The sequence below is a fragment of the Podarcis bocagei genome (assembly GCF_964188305.1).
Source record: "Podarcis bocagei genome assembly, chromosome: 4".
Classification (NCBI taxonomy): domain Eukaryota; kingdom Metazoa; phylum Chordata; class Lepidosauria; order Squamata; family Lacertidae; genus Podarcis; species Podarcis bocagei.
Genome location: NC_138128.1, coordinates 36,266,447 through 36,284,978, shown reverse-complemented (window position 1 = coordinate 36,284,978; position 18,532 = coordinate 36,266,447). Strand labels below are relative to the sequence as shown.

Here is an 18,532-nt window from a genome sequence, read left to right as displayed (position 1 = left end):
GAGAAAGAGGAGCCTTCTCCTTCTGTATCCTATTCTGGTTTACTCCATATCTGAGGTGTGTGGGAAGACGCACTGAATGAAACATACCATCATGATACTGGGTTAGGAAACATAACAGATTGATTGGGCGGTGGGTGGGCGAGCTTTGGGATCCTGAGGTTTAAATGTGTTCCAAGAGAGAAAGAAAGTCACACAAAGGTATTGCTAAATAGATGCATTATGTTCCTGTTTTCTACTAAACAACAGATGAGCAAACTCATTTGAGGGTAGGAAAGACAGCTCCAAACACTATGCACTGTGAATAATAATATGAGAAACCCAAGTGCCATTATGCTTCATTACTTTTTATATAAAAAAGAAGGAAGTAATTATATAAGTAGACTATAAGTATACCTATATAATGAGATAATTTACCAGTTCCACACAACTTAAGATAGTCTGTCTGGAACAGTGACTTAACTGGACCAAGGTGGAGAGTGCTGTTTTGACTTCTCACAACCAGTGCAAATAAGAGCACCTTTTCGTTTCCTCGAGTTTGCTAATATCAGAACTTGAAACATCCCTGATGTAGGGTTCAGTCCTTGGTTCCCTGCTGTCTTCTGTTTTATCAGGTCTGGTGGATGTTGTCTCTGTCTCCTTGCCCTTGCTCCACAGAGTGGTGTACACCAGCTTTCTGCAAACTGGTGTCTTCCATAAGCCTCATTGACCAGGGCTGTTAATGTTTAGGAATGATGGAAGTTGCAGTCCAAAACCTCTGGAGAACACTGGGTTGGAGAAATTCATACTATGAAGGCCTATCTAAACAGTACAGTTTTCAGAAGACAGAAGGCAGAGATGGTTCCTACCAAACCTCAACTGGTAAGGAGTTCTACAAGGCAGGGCCTACACACTAAAGACTCAGTCTTTAATGAAGGCCAAGCAAACCTCAAGGGCATGAGGAACTGCCAAAAGTGACCCATCAGGTTCTCAGTGATTGAGGTGGACTATAAGGGATCAGATGCTTCTTAAGTGACTTTGGGCCCATGTTGTTTAGGGCTTTGTGAATTAACACAAGAACTTTGAACTTGGTCTGGCAGCAAATTGGCAACCAGTGCATGAGAGGAACACCTGAAGGACCACAAGTCCCCCAAATCTGCTGTAGAGGGAGTACAACTTTTCCCCCAGAATACGACTTGCCCACAGCACATCCTCCTTAAATTGATTGCCCTTCAGTTAATTGGTCCAGATCCTGTCCATTACTGATCTCAGACACCCGTTCAGCACTTTTATTTATTTTTTATTTTTTAACAATGAAGATTAAAGTTTATTTCAAACACAAACAAGTTTTAAAATATATTTGAAACGCTGTCACTCTATTCCCTCTCAGTCTTGTCCCTGTCTCTAACTCACTCTGACTCCTCTATCTCCCTTCCCCCAAAGAACCAACCAAACTAACTGTTAAAACGTCTGGCTAAGCCTCAAAATCAGGTAGGCTCCGCCTCCAGGCTTTCTTATTGGTCAACAAACCACCAAAAGTGGGTGACTTAAATATTCGTTCACATCTTTTTAAAACTATAGTCCAGCCCCCAACAATGTACAGGGACAGTGAACTGGCCCCCTGTTCAAAAACTTTGAGGACCCCTGGTTTATTATGTTCTATGCTTTAAACTGTCCTGCGGTCTATTGAAGCAGGATGGTGTAGGTGTGTGTTTGTGTGTATGTATAAATAGATGAGTGAATATATGGACTTCTTTCTTTTTTTGCTTAATTTGCATACAGAAAACACCTGAGCAGGGAGTCATGAGGAGGTCTGAAGTCCAATCGCACATTATGACCTGTATGGGTTTCATGATGAGTCTGTACAGAAGTCAAACTCACTTGTAAAAATTATGTTAACAGCAGTCAGTCTAAAGCAGTTACCCACGGCCCTTCCTTATACTATTGCAGTATCCAGGGAGCGCAACTCCCAGTCCCCCATACAGGCAGAGAAAACAAAGCCTGACTTTTCCTGAATTCTGACCAGATACAACACCTTTGGAGAGTCACTGCAGGTTAGTTCTCCAATTTAATCCTTCAATTATCAGCAGGTGAGGGATAGTGCTAGGTGATCTCTTTGCTGTGTGTGTGTGTGTGTGTGTGAGAGAGAGAGAGAGAGAGAGCGAGCGCAAAGACCAAAAGGAAGGAAAGTCTAGGTGCGAGAGAAGTTGAACAATGGAGAGAATGGAGTGTTGTTTGGCAGGTTAAGCTGAGAAACAGAGACATCACATTTCCGTCGAATAAATTGCACCCCCAAAGTCCTGCCATTGCAGTTGTTCCTCCTAGCCTGTAAGACTGGAATTCTAAATACGTATTGTTCTAGGGGGCTAGAGGTTCCGGAGGTCAGGTCATAACTAGAAACGTACATAAGTAGAGGCGCACTTTTCCATAGAAAGTAATGGAAAAGTGAATTGATCTGTTCTAGATGATGTAAAACACCCCCTAAAATGGCAGTTGGGGGTGGGGCAAGGGTCAGTAAAGGGCTGATTCACTTCTGCCAGGGTCACTTTTTTTCTTGCCAGGCCAGGTTCTTCAGCACTTTTACTGCCTCACCCGAATCTCATGAAAAGGAGAAACCGAGCGGGGTGTTGATGATAAAATACAAAAGGCACCTCACCCGACTCAAACCCTCTGGATGACATGACTCAGCAGCTTAATGTCGATGACAAACAGCACTGGAGTCAGAAGGAAAATATGAGGGGACGCCGTAACATAGATGTCTTGATGTTGTGCTGTAATCTCCCAGCACCATATTTTGAAAGTTTTTTTCCAGGTAGTCCTGCAGCTCATTCTCTCCAGAAAAAGGGCAGGACTCAAACCAATATCTCTTCAAATTACAAGAAAGGAGACTAAACAGCAGGAAGAACTTTCTGACAATAAGAGCTGTTTAACAGTTGAATGGTCTCCGTCTGGAGGCTGGGTGGCCATCTGACATGGATGCTTCAGTTGAGATTCCTGCCTTGCAGGGGGTTGGAATAGATGACCTTGGGATCCCTTTCCAACCCAGTTTTATGATTCTTTGTGAGTGAATGTAGAAACTAGTCTATTGTACAAAGGTAAAATGTACACTTGTTGCTCTGCCCATTTTTGCCCCTGGTCCTGCCTACCACTGGGATGTAGAGCCTTGGAAGATCACCCAGGTGGAAATGTGATCCTCAGCCTGAAAAACCCTGCTCTATGCCTATCCATGTGTTATTTAAATGGGTACCTCATCACACCTGGGTTGGGTGAGAGTGCTAGCCCCATCCTTCCTTCTGTTGCCTTCCATAAGTCTACAGGTCCATATCGGATCCCCATATATTTTGGAAGTTAGAGAAGTTTTTAATGTCTGGTGTTTTATTTATTTATTTATTTATTTATTTATTTATTTATTTATTTATTTATTTATTTTCAATGCAAAATTACAACAAAAATGAACAAACATTGAATCCAAAATAAAACAGTACAAACAAGAAAAAACAAAACAAAAACAAAACACAAGAGAAAAAAAGAACACAAAGAACAAAACAAAACAAAAACACATATCTACAAATAAAACGATATCATCGTTCTAATCTAGTCATTACATACATATACACATATTGACTTCCTTCCTTTGTTCTAAGACCTCGGAATTTTTACTCTTTCTAAGTTGTTGTGTCTGATATAGATTACCTCTATCTTTATACTTTTTACACCATTTTTCTCTTTTTTTTTAACCCTGCAAAGCATCATTCATTAAATACCAATATGCTTTTATCGCTTTATTATTATTATTATTATTATTATTATTATTATTATTATTATTATTATTATTATTATCATTCATTCTGTTGGGAGAGTGGCTGGGGAAACCCAGCCAGATGGGCGAGGTATAAATAAATTATTATTATTAATAATACTCTAAAGCAAAAACGGGCACCAAGAAGGCAGCAGATTTAACCCACTTGTCCCTGCAAGAGCAGCCCTGCAATCTTCTAACACTGTACAACTTCAGTTTTCATTGACATCAGGTAACCAATCTGTCATCAGATTAGCAAATGAAATTTAGAGGCCCTGTAGTTGAAATAAGATTTCAATGGCTTGAATGAACAGATTGTCCCTGGTAATCACACTTTCAGAACGGTTGGTGTTCCTGCATTGCAGGGGCTTGGACTAAATGCCCATTGGCATCCCAACTCTATGATTCTGTGGTGGTATCAAAAGCCACAGAGAACTCCAGGAGAATAAGCAGGGTTGCTTATCCTTTGTCCCTTTTCTCAGCATCGTTCATTGGGCTCATCTAAATAGTTTTTGTGCCAAAACCAGGCCTGAAACCAGATTGAGATAGGTCTGGTAGGCTCATTCTAGTCCTAAAAAAAGAAATATGCAAAATGAGAGGTGACTCATAAAGTGGGGGAAAAAATCAAGGTCCATCTGGTCGTATTCTTTCCCCTTTCACAAGGCAATGTCATCTTCACTCAGCCACACATTTACACCTGCCAGTATGTCAGCCCACAGAACATCACAGTAACTAACACTGTTACTGTTGTGGAAGTTAGCTTATTTTATATTTATGCTGTAGTGGAGGAAGTATGAGGAGACAGCTCAGAGAACAAAGAAGGCTTAGATATAGTCCTCCTGAAACACTGGAGGTAATATTTTGCTTTCGTTCTGCTATTGGTTGATGTGGGTAGTGGATATAAAATTTCCATCTGACTCTGCTTTTCTTGAAATTGTTGATGCTGCAGATGCTGATCTCTGTATCAGCATCCCTCAGTAACTGTCACTTGGGTTTGTAAGGTGTCTTTCACTGCAAGGAGCGTTGAACCAGAGAAAAATAAAACTTGTTCCTCTTTTCGCATTTCTTAAAATGAACCACAAGAACTTCAGCTCACTTACAATAAATAAACAACACTGAGACCTTGGGAAACTTCTTTTGTAGGTAAATTGGAATATCGCACAAAAAGCAGCGCAGGACTTCTCTGCTGAAACAGAGATGTGTTGGGAATGGTGTGCGAGTCAGTGAGAGATTTCCAGCTGAATTGAAAGAACTAAATATTTATTATTCCTGGAGCAAAGAGAAGATCTGCATCCTGTCACAGTGCTCAGCTTTTTGATGACCACTCAATATGCAGCAAGGGAGAGAAAAAAGTTGTTTCCCTAACTCAGTTAAATTTAAAGTGCCAGAAGCTTGAAAACAGAACCCTCATCGCTGGGAGAGAGGTTTATCTTAAATTCCTCACTTTCATCCTGCATTTGTGTATATAAGAGTATGCCTGTTGCAAGTTCAAGAAAATGCAGGTAGTAAAAGGAGTGCAGCTCCAGCATTTGGTTGAGCACAAGTGCTCAGATTCCTTACTTGTGCCATTCCTTTCCAGGCATGGCAAAACTTGGCCCTCCAGCTGTTTTGGGACTACAGTTCCCATAATCCCTGACCACTGGTCCTGTTAGCTTGGGATGGTGGGAATTGTAGTCCCAAAACTGCTGGAGGGCCCGGTTTGGCCATGCCTGCTTTAAACCAAGTTGCACTGAAAGCTGTTGAAGCATTTCTATGGCTAATAAGGAAGGAGCAAAAATAGGCAGTTTCACTGCCTGCCTCTCTGTCACCCTAAAAATGGGTACAGGATGTCCGAAGGAAAAGGAAGGAGCAATGCTTGATAAAATACTACATTTTTAAAGGCACCCATGGAAGCAAAAAGCCCATTATGTCAGCCCGTCATTTTGTCACTCTATACAACGGCAAGTGGATAGTTCCAAAATGGGATTGCCACCTCTTGGACCAATCGGGAAATATTCAGAATCTAAGGTATGAAAAGTGGGGGAAATATAAATTCTTAATTCAGAGATGTTTATGCATTTCATTGAAGTTCTGCTTTTAAAGACAGGACAAGAAAAGAAATACTTCTAAGAAATGTACAAAGAGGACTACTGTTAGCTTTCAATTTCATGTCAGTGTTTTTTCTGTGGATTGCAAAGCTGACTGCTAATTGTGCTGTTACCTTGCCATTGGAGAGTCTTATTCACTTCAGTGAATCTGTTCAGTTCCGTGAAGGAAGGCCGGACACGAAGAACGTTCAGCAGTTCTACTGACCAGCATAACTGATTTTTGTTTCATTTCTATCTGATTATGCAGGTGGTAATGGGACACAGTTTAAAAGGTCTGTCAGATTCTCTAAAAGAGCCAAGGGCAACAAAACAAATCTAGTTTCCTGCATGGAAAAAATACAAGAGTGTTTATTCTGACTTTACTTTGCTTCACAGTGAAAGTCAGCATTATGAAATCATGGGTGAAAGCCAGCAAACATTAGTCATTCTCTGAGTGGACCCATTGAAATCAACAAAAACTATTGGGTCTGCTCTGAATATGACTTAGTTGGATACCTTTCACAGCCGAAAAAAATAGAGCAACAGAAGAGCAATGCTGGATCAGACCAGAGTCTTTATCTAGTCCAGCATACATTTCCCACAGGGGCCAAGTAGAAGCCTACAGGATGTCTACAAACAGAACAAGAGCTCTCTCCGGCTGTTGTTTCCTGGGAAATAGTATTCATAGAGACAGTATATACACATCAGGACAGGTAACTGTTAATATTTGTCTAATCCCCTTTTAAAGCTGTTGTGAGTTGGTGCCATCACCACATCTTGTGGGATCAAGTTCCACTGTTTAGCTGGGTGCCATGTGAAGAAGGACTTCCTTCCGTCTGTCCTGTTTTAAAGTGTTTTCACATTGAAAACAACCACTTGGTATTTTTGGACCACCAGATTTCTTGCTTGATGGCAGTGGCGTAGCGTGGGGGGTGCAGGGGGGGCGGCCGCACCGGGCGCAACATCTGGGGGTTAGGGTTAGGGGGCGCAAATCCATGGGTTAGGGGGCGCAAATCCACGGGTTAGGGGGCGCAAATTACTTGCCTTGCCCCGGGTGCTGACAACCCACGCTACGCCACTGCTTGATGGCAGTCGACTTCAACATTTCTCATTTTGCCTGAGTTTTTGTATTTTTTTAAAGTGAAATGCTGGGGGGGGGGGAGAAAAAATTGTTACGGAAACTCCAGAATTTTATACAATGGTACCTCGGGTTACATACACTTCAGGTTACATACGCTTCAGGTTACAGACTCTGCTAACCCAGAAATTATGCTTCAGGTTAAGAACTTTGCTTCAGGATGAGAACAGAAATTGTGCTCCGGCGGCATGGCAGCAGCAGGAGGCCCCATTAGCTAAAGTGGTGTTTCAGGTTAAGAACAGTTTCAGGTTAAGTACGGACCTCCAGAATGAATTAAGTACTTAACCCGAGGTACCACTGTATATACATCTGTAGACATTACATTCTCCACCCCCTAGGCTGTGTTGCAAAAAACATGGATTTGGGAAGGGAATTTTTCCCATCTCAGAATGGACTTGCTCTTTAATAAGCAAACATGTATAGGTGTTGGTTCTGTATATTAAATATCTTTTAGAGAGAATTACATGCTTACATGGTGAAGGAAATTCTAGTTCCAGCAATAGCTTTTTAAAGTGAGGCAGAACCACATGAGCATGGAAAAACTCCAGAAAATGCCACATGACTGATAAGCAAAGTATACTGAATTCAAGCAGAGCACGTACTTGGGAGCCATAAGTGTGTGTGCTTGTTGCTGTTGGCTTGACCTTTTTCTAAGCTCTGTTGGTCATGCCTCCTGTTTTATTGCCAAAGGATCTTGTGTTACCTAGGAAATGGCCACTCCTGTGTGCAGCAGCATACTCTCCAATACAATTGCCCACATATCTCTTACTTCTCAGAACAGTAAAAATTGATGGCTGTTGAGACCTTTACAATGTTATTGTACCTTGTTTCCACAGCATTTCTTTTGAGGAGCAGTATTTTAAGTTAATTAATAATTTTAAGAGGGCCAAAGGCATTGTAGAGTACATAGTAATTTATTGATTGATATCAGTGCTGTCTCTGGTTTAAAAGTTTTTGTTCAACACACACACGCCGGACACTGGTGCAGCGGCAGTAGGGGGCCCCATTAGCTAAAGTGGTGCTTCAGGTTAAGAACAGTTTCAGGTTAAGAACGGACCTCCGGAACGAATTAAGTACGTAACCAGAGGTGCCACTGTATTGTCTGTAATGATATATAGCTAGTGGTTTGGGCCCGATGCAATTGCAACAAAAGTATTTAGTTCTACTAAGTCCTGACATTTAGGGATGCGGGTGGCGCTGTGGTCTAAACCACAGAGCCTAGGGCATGCTGATCAGAAGGTTGGTGGTTCGAATCCCCACGACGGGGTGAGCTCCCGTTGTTCAGTCCCAGCTCCTGCCAACCTAGCAGTTTGAAAGCATGTCAAAGTGCAAGTAGATAAATAGGCACCGCTCCGGTGGGAAGATAAACGCCGTTTCCATGCACTGCTGTGGTTTTGCCAGAAGTGGCTTAGTCATGCTGGCCACATGACCCGGAAGCTGTCTGCGGACAAACGCCGGCACCCTTGGCCTATAGAGTGAGATAAGCACACAACCCCAGAGTCATCCATGACTGGACCTAATGGTCAGGGATACCTGTACCTTTAAGTCCTCACAGTGAAGTTGAGCGGAAAGAAGAAATGTCGGTTGAGCTTTCCCAGTAGTGAGAATTTCCAGGGATGCAGTGCTTACCCAGATTTAGTTTATTTTAGAAGGCGGTTACTGGAGCTTTGGTGTTTTGTAATATTTGCGCTTGTTTACAGATATACTTGTTAAGCACAGGCAGAGGTGCACCAAAATCCCCCCTCCCCCCACCATAACTCCACAACCAACAGCCTGAAGTGCTGCTAGCTTCCAAACCCCAAAATATCTCTCAGTACCTCTGCTTCCTTTAGTCACACTCAGACTTCAGCCTGTCCCCTTCTTTTCTCCACAGATACCTAGATTACATCATCCTTAGCTTGGCAGGGAGTAGGGTGTTTGTGTGTTTGTTTGTTTGTGCCCCAGTCAAAAGACCAAAGGAAGATGCCAGACAATTAGTTTCGATGCTCATCAGCTTTAATTCCCTGAACAAAAGGCAACTTTGTTATGGGATTATCAAGGAACTTTTGAGGGCGTTCTGGCCTCATTAATGCTTTTCCACCCCAAACCATCACTCTTACACCATTCTCCCCCCCCCCTTTTTTTTCAAGCAGGTGAGAAAGGAATGCTTATGTCACATGTGATCCAGAAATTTCCCCTTGAAAAAAACTAACACCGTACTACTACTTTTCATTTGCATACCATTTTGACTCAAAGCCTATCTAGGTGCTTCCCCCACCCCTCCAGTAAATACTTGCACATTCATTTCTAAAGCAGGAGTGGGTTTTACTTTCTATGTCAAAGAGACTCCACAGCAGAGGAGAGCCAAACCTGCGCCCTCCCCTCCATGCTTCTGTTTGGGGGTAGGTCTCAGCTGCTCTGCGTGCAAACCGAACAATAGGTTGTTGCTGGGGAAATCCCATTCATCCCCCAGCTAATACAGTCATTGCAAGTTGGAGCGCTGTGTTAAAACCTGGATGCATAAGTGCTGGCAAAATACTCAAAGTACCCGGCCTCTGAACTTTCTGTCACAGTTTCTCGTTTTCTTTGTGCGTCGGATCCACTCATGGGGGTGAGGGATAGGGGAAATAAAAATCACTTTCCCCTTTCCCAAGGGCACCATTACAGCTGCACTGTGTGGAGTGCTCTGATGACTGTTTGGACCATTGTCCCTGCAGTGAGTCTTAGATCCTTCCTCTACGCATTGGACTATAGAGCTTGCTGGCTGTTCTCAGTGGAATGGCATGGCAGCCCTTCCTGAGTCCAGGGTCACCAACATAGCTCCCGCGGGCTCCCTGCTGCCCACAAAGGCTTTCACTGGTGCCCCAGGGCAGGTGCCCCAGAGTCAAAAGTCTCTAGCCCTTCTAGAAGAACATAATGGGGCAAAATATGTAGATCGTACCTTACTGATTTTTGTGGAATGAAAGTGTGTTGTGCTGTGACCAACTTTTCCTGGTACTGAGGAACACTCCCTGTTGCTGTTAGACACAAACAGCATGTGTATGTGTTTGTGTGTAAAAAATCATTATTGTCCTCCACAATCAGGACTAGCAGGACACAGCTGACTTCTCTTAAGGTTTTCCAGGGAGGCTGTCTGTCTAGTTTTGGTTTATACCATGCCCCATGCCCCCCCCCCAGCAGCTATTTTGTAACTGCCAGAACCCTCTCAACATTCAACATGCGCCTACTGGTCCGAAAAGGTTAGTGCCCCCCTGCCCAAAGTGTTTGGTTGATCGTTGTTTGCAAACCCCTTGAGATACAAATATCTGTCCTGACATTTATGGCTAGTTGATTCCCAGAGCTACATGGTGGTCTGCACTGGCAAAGCAAAGTGGTCTCTTCTGGCTGCCCATTTCTGCATTGTGCATGCAGGGGGCATATATACTGGGTACAGTAGCATCAATGTAACATTAATACTGTTGCCACACATTGGCTGATGAGGTCCATGCATGGCTGATGTGTATTACCATTAGTTAGCAACCTCAGGATTGCTGGGCAGTGGCAAAGTTTGCAGGGATGCTGTGGGCATTTCAGTTAGTGCAGCAATTGTGCTTTTTGCTCCTGGCTGAACATAGGAGTCTAACTATGTTATGGTAACCTTGGCGGAACCGTAGGGTTGGCCTGCCAGTTTTTGTACAACAAAAAGAAAAAAGACATTTGTGATTTGATTTATTATGCTTCTAGGCCTCTTTCCATTCAGATGAACCCCAAAAGGGCATACAAACAATGGCACAACAGTATACAGTGGTACTTCGGTTTAAGAACAGTCCGGTTTAAGAACAATTTGGTTTACAAACTCCCCCAAACTGTAAATAGTGTCCCGGTTTGAGAACTTTACCTCGGTCTAAGAACAGAATCTGAATGGTGGAAGGGCACCAGCGGTGGGAGGCCTCATTAGGGAAAGCGCGCCTCGGTTTAAGAACGGTTTTGGTTTAAGAATGGACTTCCAGAATGGATTAAGTTCATAAACCAAGGCACCACTGTATTTATGTTTGTCTACATTAGCCCTGCCAAACATACCTATCAGTGGCAGTTAGGCTTTGGTTGAAAAATTGTCACTGTAGCATTCTAGACAATACTCCTTTTTTATTGTTTATTTATGCATTTTCAAGTTACAATCAGTTAAATTTGTTCCAGTTACATACACCATCTCCTATCCCATCTCACCTAGACTTCCCAACCTATCTTTCCTTGACATCCTAGCCCAATCCCTTTGGTTTGCTGCAACTCCTAAAGTTCTCCGTTCTTTCCCATCTCTATCTTTCACTCTTTGTTTTGTTTGCTGGTGTTCATGTGTTTAACCCTACTTGTAGGGTAGGGTTATACTACTACTTCTTAGATACTCTTCTAGTTGTTCCCCCTTTTTTGTCAGGATTTTTCTCTCCTTCCACATTTTAGCGTTTTGTTGCTGCTGTTGCGTAAAGGAAAAGGTTTTTTTTTACTTTATCTGGAATTTCCTGTCCTATTGTAGCTAACAGGAATGCTACTGGCTTCTTTGGAAAGGAATATTGAAGCATCTTCTTTAGTTCTTCATAAATCATTCCCCAGAATTATTTTTTTTGGGGGCAAGTTCGCATTGCTGCCACATATGGATTAACGAACCCTCCTTATCTAAACATTTCCAACATACTGGATCCTTCTAGACAGTACTCCTATAGCTGTAAGTCCTGACATTCTCATTGGCTATTAAACTGGGATATCACTGCAAACTGCTGCATTATCCATGGGAAGAAACCTCTTGAAATTTTAGAGAAGAAGCTGTGGAAGGTAGCTACTGATGGGGGCAGCTGTGTAGTACTAGCATCTAAAATAAACAGCAATGCAGCCTCTGCAACCACTGCAGAGCTCACAGTCCTTGTACCTATTCAATGGATGGAAAGATAACCTATAGGTGAGGTGCTAAATTTCCCAAATGCTGAAGCCATTGTGGGGATGAGGAGAGAACCGTAATTTTGGGGGAAAGCCGAAATATTTGCAATCATAACTTTCTCGCTTTCTTATCAAACCTAAACTTTATGCTTTAACAACATAAAATGTGTCATAACTTAGCACAATTCATGTGCTAATGCAATGTTTATACATAGCAATCATATGCATGTAAGGCTGACTGTTTAGTGGTGCTTCCCCGCCCCGCCCCTCCAGCTAAGTGCGCATAGGAGTGCTGCCTGAAAAACTATAAATGCCTCTGTATAATCCTATACATTGCAAGCCCAGGTGAGTTCAGTGGAAATGGCTTTCAGATAAGTGTGAATAGTCTGTGCAAGGAAAAGGAAACCAGACACAGGACATTTGCTTCTAGTATCTCCATACTAGATCAGAATTCACCAGAAAAATATATGGAACAAATCACAGGAAAAGGGACTCTGTGCACTCCTCTCATGCAAATGGCAGCAACCTCTAGTTGCAGAAATGCATTTTGCATTTGAATGATGAACATGCCTACAATATACACAGGAATTTCCCTTTCCTAATGTGGTAGAAGGGGACGCAGGTGGCGCTGTGGGTTAAACCACAGAGCCTAGGACTTGCCGATCAGAAGGTCGGCGGTTCGAATCCCCGCGACGGGGTGAGCTCCCATTGCTTGGTCCCTGCTCCTGCCAACCTAGCAGTTCGAAAGCATGTCAAAGTGCAAGTAGATAAATAGGGACCGCTCCGGCGGGAAGGTAAACAGTGTTTCCATGCACTGCTCTGACTTCTCCAGAAGCGGCTTAGTCATGCTGGCCACATGACCCGGAAGCTGTACGCTGGCTCCCTCGGCCAATAAAGCGAGATGAGCGCTGCAACCCCAGAGTTGGCCACGACTGGACCTAATGTTCAGGGGTCCCTTTACCTTTTAATGTGGTAGAACTCAGGGGGAGCTAATGTGATTCAGAGCTAGCTGGATGGGTCATTAGCAGGGGACACAGGCCAGTGATGGGCTGATCCTGCCTTGCAGGGGGTTGGACTAGATGACCCCTGGGGTCCCTTCCAACTCTACAATTCTATGCTAAGACTGCCAGGCAAAGGGAAGTGGGGCCCCTTCTTTGCTGGGTGCTAGTGGGTGGAGGCAGAGACAAGGTTTAGGGTCTCAACTTTGAGTGACGTAGGTGGCGGAGAGGTCCTTGGAGTGGGTTATCAGCAAGAAGGAAGGGCAGAACTGCGTGTGAGCTGGGAATGACAGCCCAAAAGTCATGTTGCAAAAAAAATATGGTGGGCCACCCTAGCAAGTGAATATGAACTTGTGAGTCCCCATATCAAAACAAAACCTGGGAACTGCCGCTGTAGACCATACTGATCTAGATGGCTCAGTGGTCTACCTCAGTTTAAGGCAGCTTCCTGCAGAGTTGGATTGCAGACATTTGAAAACAGCGAGATTGATGACGCTGATTCTACAGGGCCCATGCGGTTTTTCTTATCATTTGCTTAGGCTGGTTGCCGCTTCTTTGCTTTTCACTTGAGAGGTTTCTTGTTGCTTCTGTTCTGCTGAGCAGCTGCCTTTCAGCTGTGACATTTTGTCACCTCTCGGATGGCACCTGTTCTATCCCCACCCATCCCTTTTCTGAGTTTTATGCAAAGCTCACGGAGCGTTTTCTCCTCCTAAGAGTAAAATAGATAAACCACCACCATCAGCCAGATGAATCACAGAACAAGCCTGCAATTTAAATTTAGAGACACAAACTAAGAAACCCAACTTTTTTCCTCTTCTCGGTTCACATTTAGTTATATATAGTTATTAAAGGTAAAGGTACCCCTGTCCGTACGGGCCAGTCGTGTCTGACTCTAGGGTTGTGTGCCCAACTCACTTAAGAGGCCGGGGGCCAGCACTGTCCGGAGACACTTCCGGATCACGTGGCCAGCGTGACGAAGCTGCTCTGGCGAGCCAGCACCAGCGCAGCACACGGAAACGCCGTTTATATATATAGTTATTCGAAACACTTAAATTGAGCTGCTCTGCAGCTGTTTGTTTCCATGCAAGTTGAATTCAGAAAAAGCCCCAACAAGCAACTATTCCTTTAGCCTCAGTTCCCCAGTTGTAAAATGGCAGAAAGGTAGTTGATTGTTATTGAGCTGATGCTACCTAGTGAGAGCTGAGACAAAAAAAAGAGGAAGATGAAAAATATAAATTTAGAATAGGGCTAGAAGTTTTTGCAGTCTGTAATTTTGGAAACACAGGGCTGCACTGTATATACCATACCCCTTTAAACAGTCTTAGGTAAAGGGACCCCTGACCATTAGGTCCAGTCGTGCCTGACTCTGGGGTTGCGGCGCTCATCTCGCTTTATTGGCCGAGGGAGCCGGCACACAGCTTCCGGGTCATGTGACCAGCATGCCTAAGCCGCTTCTGGCGAAACCAGAGCAGCGCACGGAAACGCCATTTACCTTCCCGCTGGAGCAGTACCTATTTATCTACTTGCACTTTTGAAGTGCTTTCGAACTGCTAGGTTGGCAGGAGCTGGGACCAAGCAACGGGAGCTCACCCCGTCGCGGGGATTCGAACCACTGACCTTCTGATCGGCAAGTCCTAGGCTCAGTGGTTTAGACCACAGTGCCACCCGTGTCCCTTTAAACAGTCTTGGCTTCCCTCAAATAATCTTGGGAACTGTAAAGGGTGCTGAGAGTAAGGAGGAACCGCCCCCCCCCCCATTCCCTTCACACAGCTATCATTACAGAGTTCCCCAGGAAGAAGGATTGCCTGTTAAACCACTTTGGGAATTGTAGCTCTGCGATTACCTGTACCAGTGTGATTTATTTCTGAGGTATATATACATAGTAAGATTCATGACAATAGCCCAGTTACTTTTGGGGTCCAGGATAATAGAATGTAATTCTTCAAGATGTGGCAGTGAGCAATAATATCAGCAATAGAAGTTTGGCAGTAGATAGGTAGCCGTGTTGGTCTGCCATAGTCAAAATAAAAAAATTCCTTCCAGTAGCACCTTAAAGACCAACTAAGTTAGTTCTTGGTATGAGCTTTCGTGTGCATGCACACTTCTTCAGATACACACAGAAGTTTGGCAGTAGTTTTAGGTAAAACGAACAGAACTGCTGGAGCAGGCCAGTTGCTTTTTTAGTGATGCCTTCTGTGAGACCTGAGGATAAAGGAAAACAAGTCCAAAAAATGATTTTGACTGTGTGGCAGATTCCCAATTTCCAGTAGCAAGCCTGTTCTGACACTGCAGTGCCAGTTTGACTTGGTGGGTAGTATGCTGCACTCTTCCTGTATTTCTGTTGAATTTTATGTCTTAATGTATTATATATTCAGATGTTAGCCGTCCTGAGACCGGTTCTGGCCGGGGAGGGCGGGATATAAATAACATTTATTATTATTATTATTATTATTATTATTATTATTATTATTATTCCTGCAAAGATCTGAATATACCTTCCGAGTAGCACAGGAAGCTTCCTTAAGCTGATTTAGACCATTGGTCCATATATGCCAATACTGTTGACACGGACTGGCAGCAGCTCTCTATAAAGTTTCAGGCAGGAGTTTCTTCCAGTCTAGTACGTTACACATGTATTGCTATTTTTTCCTCCACTTCCTGAAGATTATAATCCCAAAGATGCTTATGAAATCTAAATTATTTAACCACATTATTAAGTATCATTCCATACCTATGAATCACAGCCTTTTCAGCACTTTGCAGTGAAGTCAGATAACATCAGACCCATAGGCATAGCTTTCAACCTTCCCCTTTTTTGCGGGAAATTCCTTTATTCCAGTGCTGTTTCCCGCTGCTATCCCGGATTGTTAGATATCCCGTAGACTGTCCCCGGGACAGGTGAGGCTGCTGATCCCTTATTTTCGAACCTGAAAGTTGACGGCTATGCCCATAGGTACAGAACATGCTGCCAAGGGCTATCCCTTGCATATATTGGCCAAGAAGGGATTGTTAGTGACCTCGTGGTATTTTCCATATACCTATGGCTCAAGGGAAGTCTTCAGGAGAGATTGCCCCAAAATATTGTGTGGTTACATAATATTTCTCTTCCTACAGAGCTTTCTGTCTTAGGATCGCAGCCTTGTCCTATAAGAAATATATATATATATGAAGATGACGAGTGAGACCTCGTCGAAACGTCGCCTAGACACCCCAACTCTTACACGGGAAGACACCCGAAGACACCAAAACCTGCATTCCTGTACCCGTGAAAATCTACGAAAGCATATATATATATATATATATATATATATATAAAGAGACCTAGGAGGAAGGACTAATAGAACTTAAAAGGAAGATCTGCTTAACTAATTTCATTCCTGTAACAATAAGTTCTGTAACTATTATCTTTCAGGTTTGTAAGGGAAACTCTTTCTCCTTACAATCCACCTTTCTTCCTTCAAGTAAAAAGGGTGGGGATTATACATGAAGATCTTAAATGAAATCCATGACTTGGAGCGATTGTTCAATTATTATTTTTAATTGCATCCCCTGCCAGAAGTGAGTGAGATTATCTCGGAGCACTGATGAGATCTGTAAAGGTTATTTTAATTGCAGAGAATCTGCGTCGGAGACACTTGAGCATTCCAAAATGTTACACTTAGAAGCAAATTACGAACCTACTATTAATTACAGCCCAGTGCAAAATGACAGCTGAATAGGAATGGAAGGAGCTTGAGCAGGTTTGGGGAAACATCTGTGGAAATAGTGGACTGATGGGAAGAATGCTGTTTCCTAGACTGGAATGTTGGTTACATTAAGGTTACTGCCCCTCAAAGAAGGATACTGTTGAGCTGAAAAAGCAGTGGAAAGGGGGCAACCAACGGGCCAAAGAGCTGGAGAAACTCTCTTGCAATGAAAGATCACAATGTTTGTGGCTTTTTAGTTTAGGAAATATTTAGAATGGGAAATATTCTTCATTAAGAATATGCTCATTGTGCTTTGCAGGTAGAATCTAGGCATATTTACTCAGAAATAAGCATCATGGAAGAGACGCGGGTGGCGCTGTGGTCTAAACCACTGAGCCTAGGGCTTGCCAATCAGGTCGGCGGTTCGAATCCATGTGACAGGGTGAGCTCCCGTTGCTCAGTCCCAGCTCCTGCTAACCTAGCATTTCGAAAGCACGTCAAGTGCAAGTAGATAAATAGGTACCGCTGCGGCGGGAAGGTAAATGACGCTTCCGTGCGCTGCTCTGGTTTCGCCAGAAGCAGCTTAGTCATACTGGCCACATGATCCGGAAAAACTGTCTGCGGACAAACGTCAGCTCCCTTGGCCAGTAAAGCAAGATGAGCGCCGCAACCCCAGAATTGTTTGTGGCTGGACTTAACTGTCAGGGGTCCTTTACCTTTTAAGCATCATGGAGCTCAATGGCACTTACTTCCAGCTAAATATGCACATGGTTATAGTCTTATGCAGTGGAGGGGTTTTTGTGTAAAATATAAGGTAAAAGCGCTGAGTGCCAATACAAAATGGCAGCAAAAGAAAAAATGTGGTCGTGAGTACCATTGTTTCAAGTGTTGTTAATGATCACTAAGGATCCGGCAGGAGTAGTATAAAACAAAGACATTATTTAAACCTGCTTTCTTTAATTCCTAACTCTCTCCAGCTCTCATGCACATGCCCTCTCTCTCTTTCTCTCTCCTTTCTGTGCTGAATCACTTCCTGGTAGCTGTCCCTTAACTTGTTCCTCCCTCTGCATTTCCAATTCCTTTCCCTAACTGCTATCCAAGCCTCTTACAATGGTACCTCTGGTTGCAAACGGGATCCGTTCCGGAGCCCCGTTCGCAGCCTGAGCAGAACGCAACCCACGTCTGCGCGTGCGGCGGTCGCGGTTCGCCGCTTCCGTGCATTCGTGTGATGTCATTTTGAGGGTCTGCGCAAGCGGCAAAACCTGGAAGTAACCCTTTCCAGTACTTCTGGGTCGCCGTGGGATGCAACCTGAAAAGATTTAACCCAAAGCGTCTTTAACCCGAGGTATGACTGTACTTAGTTCAGCATGCATTGATACAGCCATGACACATGCAAAAAGCACTGGTCTTAGAAGAATGTGCGGAAGAATCAAGTTTTGTAGTAAGGAAGCATCAGGCATCGGGGGCAAATGACCATTGAGACTCGCTCCTCACGAGCCACGCTTCATACGCTTCTTGAGTGTGTTTTCCTTTTCCTGGCAAGAAACTTAGAGAGGGATATGTAAGTAAGAGCTGTTAACCATGGAACGGTCTCCCTCGGGAGGTTGGGAAGGCCACCTGTCACGGATGCTTCAGCTGAGATTCCTGCCTTGCAGGGGGTTGGACTAGATGACCCTGGGGTCCCTTTCCAACACAATTCTATGATTCTTTGTGAGTGTGTGTAGAAACTAGTCTATTGTACAAAGGTAAAATGTACACTTGTTGCTTTGCATATTTTTGCCTCTGGTCCTGCCTACCAGTGGTGAGAGCCAGTGTGGTGTAGTGGTTAAGAGCGGTGGACTCGTAATCTGGGGAACCGGGTTCGCTTCCCTGCTCCTCCACATGCAGCTGCTGGGTGACCTTGGGCTAGTCACACTTCTTTGAAGTCTCTCAGCCCCACTCACTTCACAGAGTGTTTGTTGTGGGGGAGGAAGGGAAAGGAG

General features: G+C 43.8%; 1 protein-coding gene across 4 annotated transcripts in view; it reads left to right on the top strand.

Moving 5' to 3' along the window:
• The window catches only part of ST6GAL1 (ST6 beta-galactoside alpha-2,6-sialyltransferase 1), an 82,683-nt gene that overhangs the window by 31,771 nt on the left and 32,380 nt on the right, over positions 1-18,532 (top strand). The window lies entirely within an intron of this gene.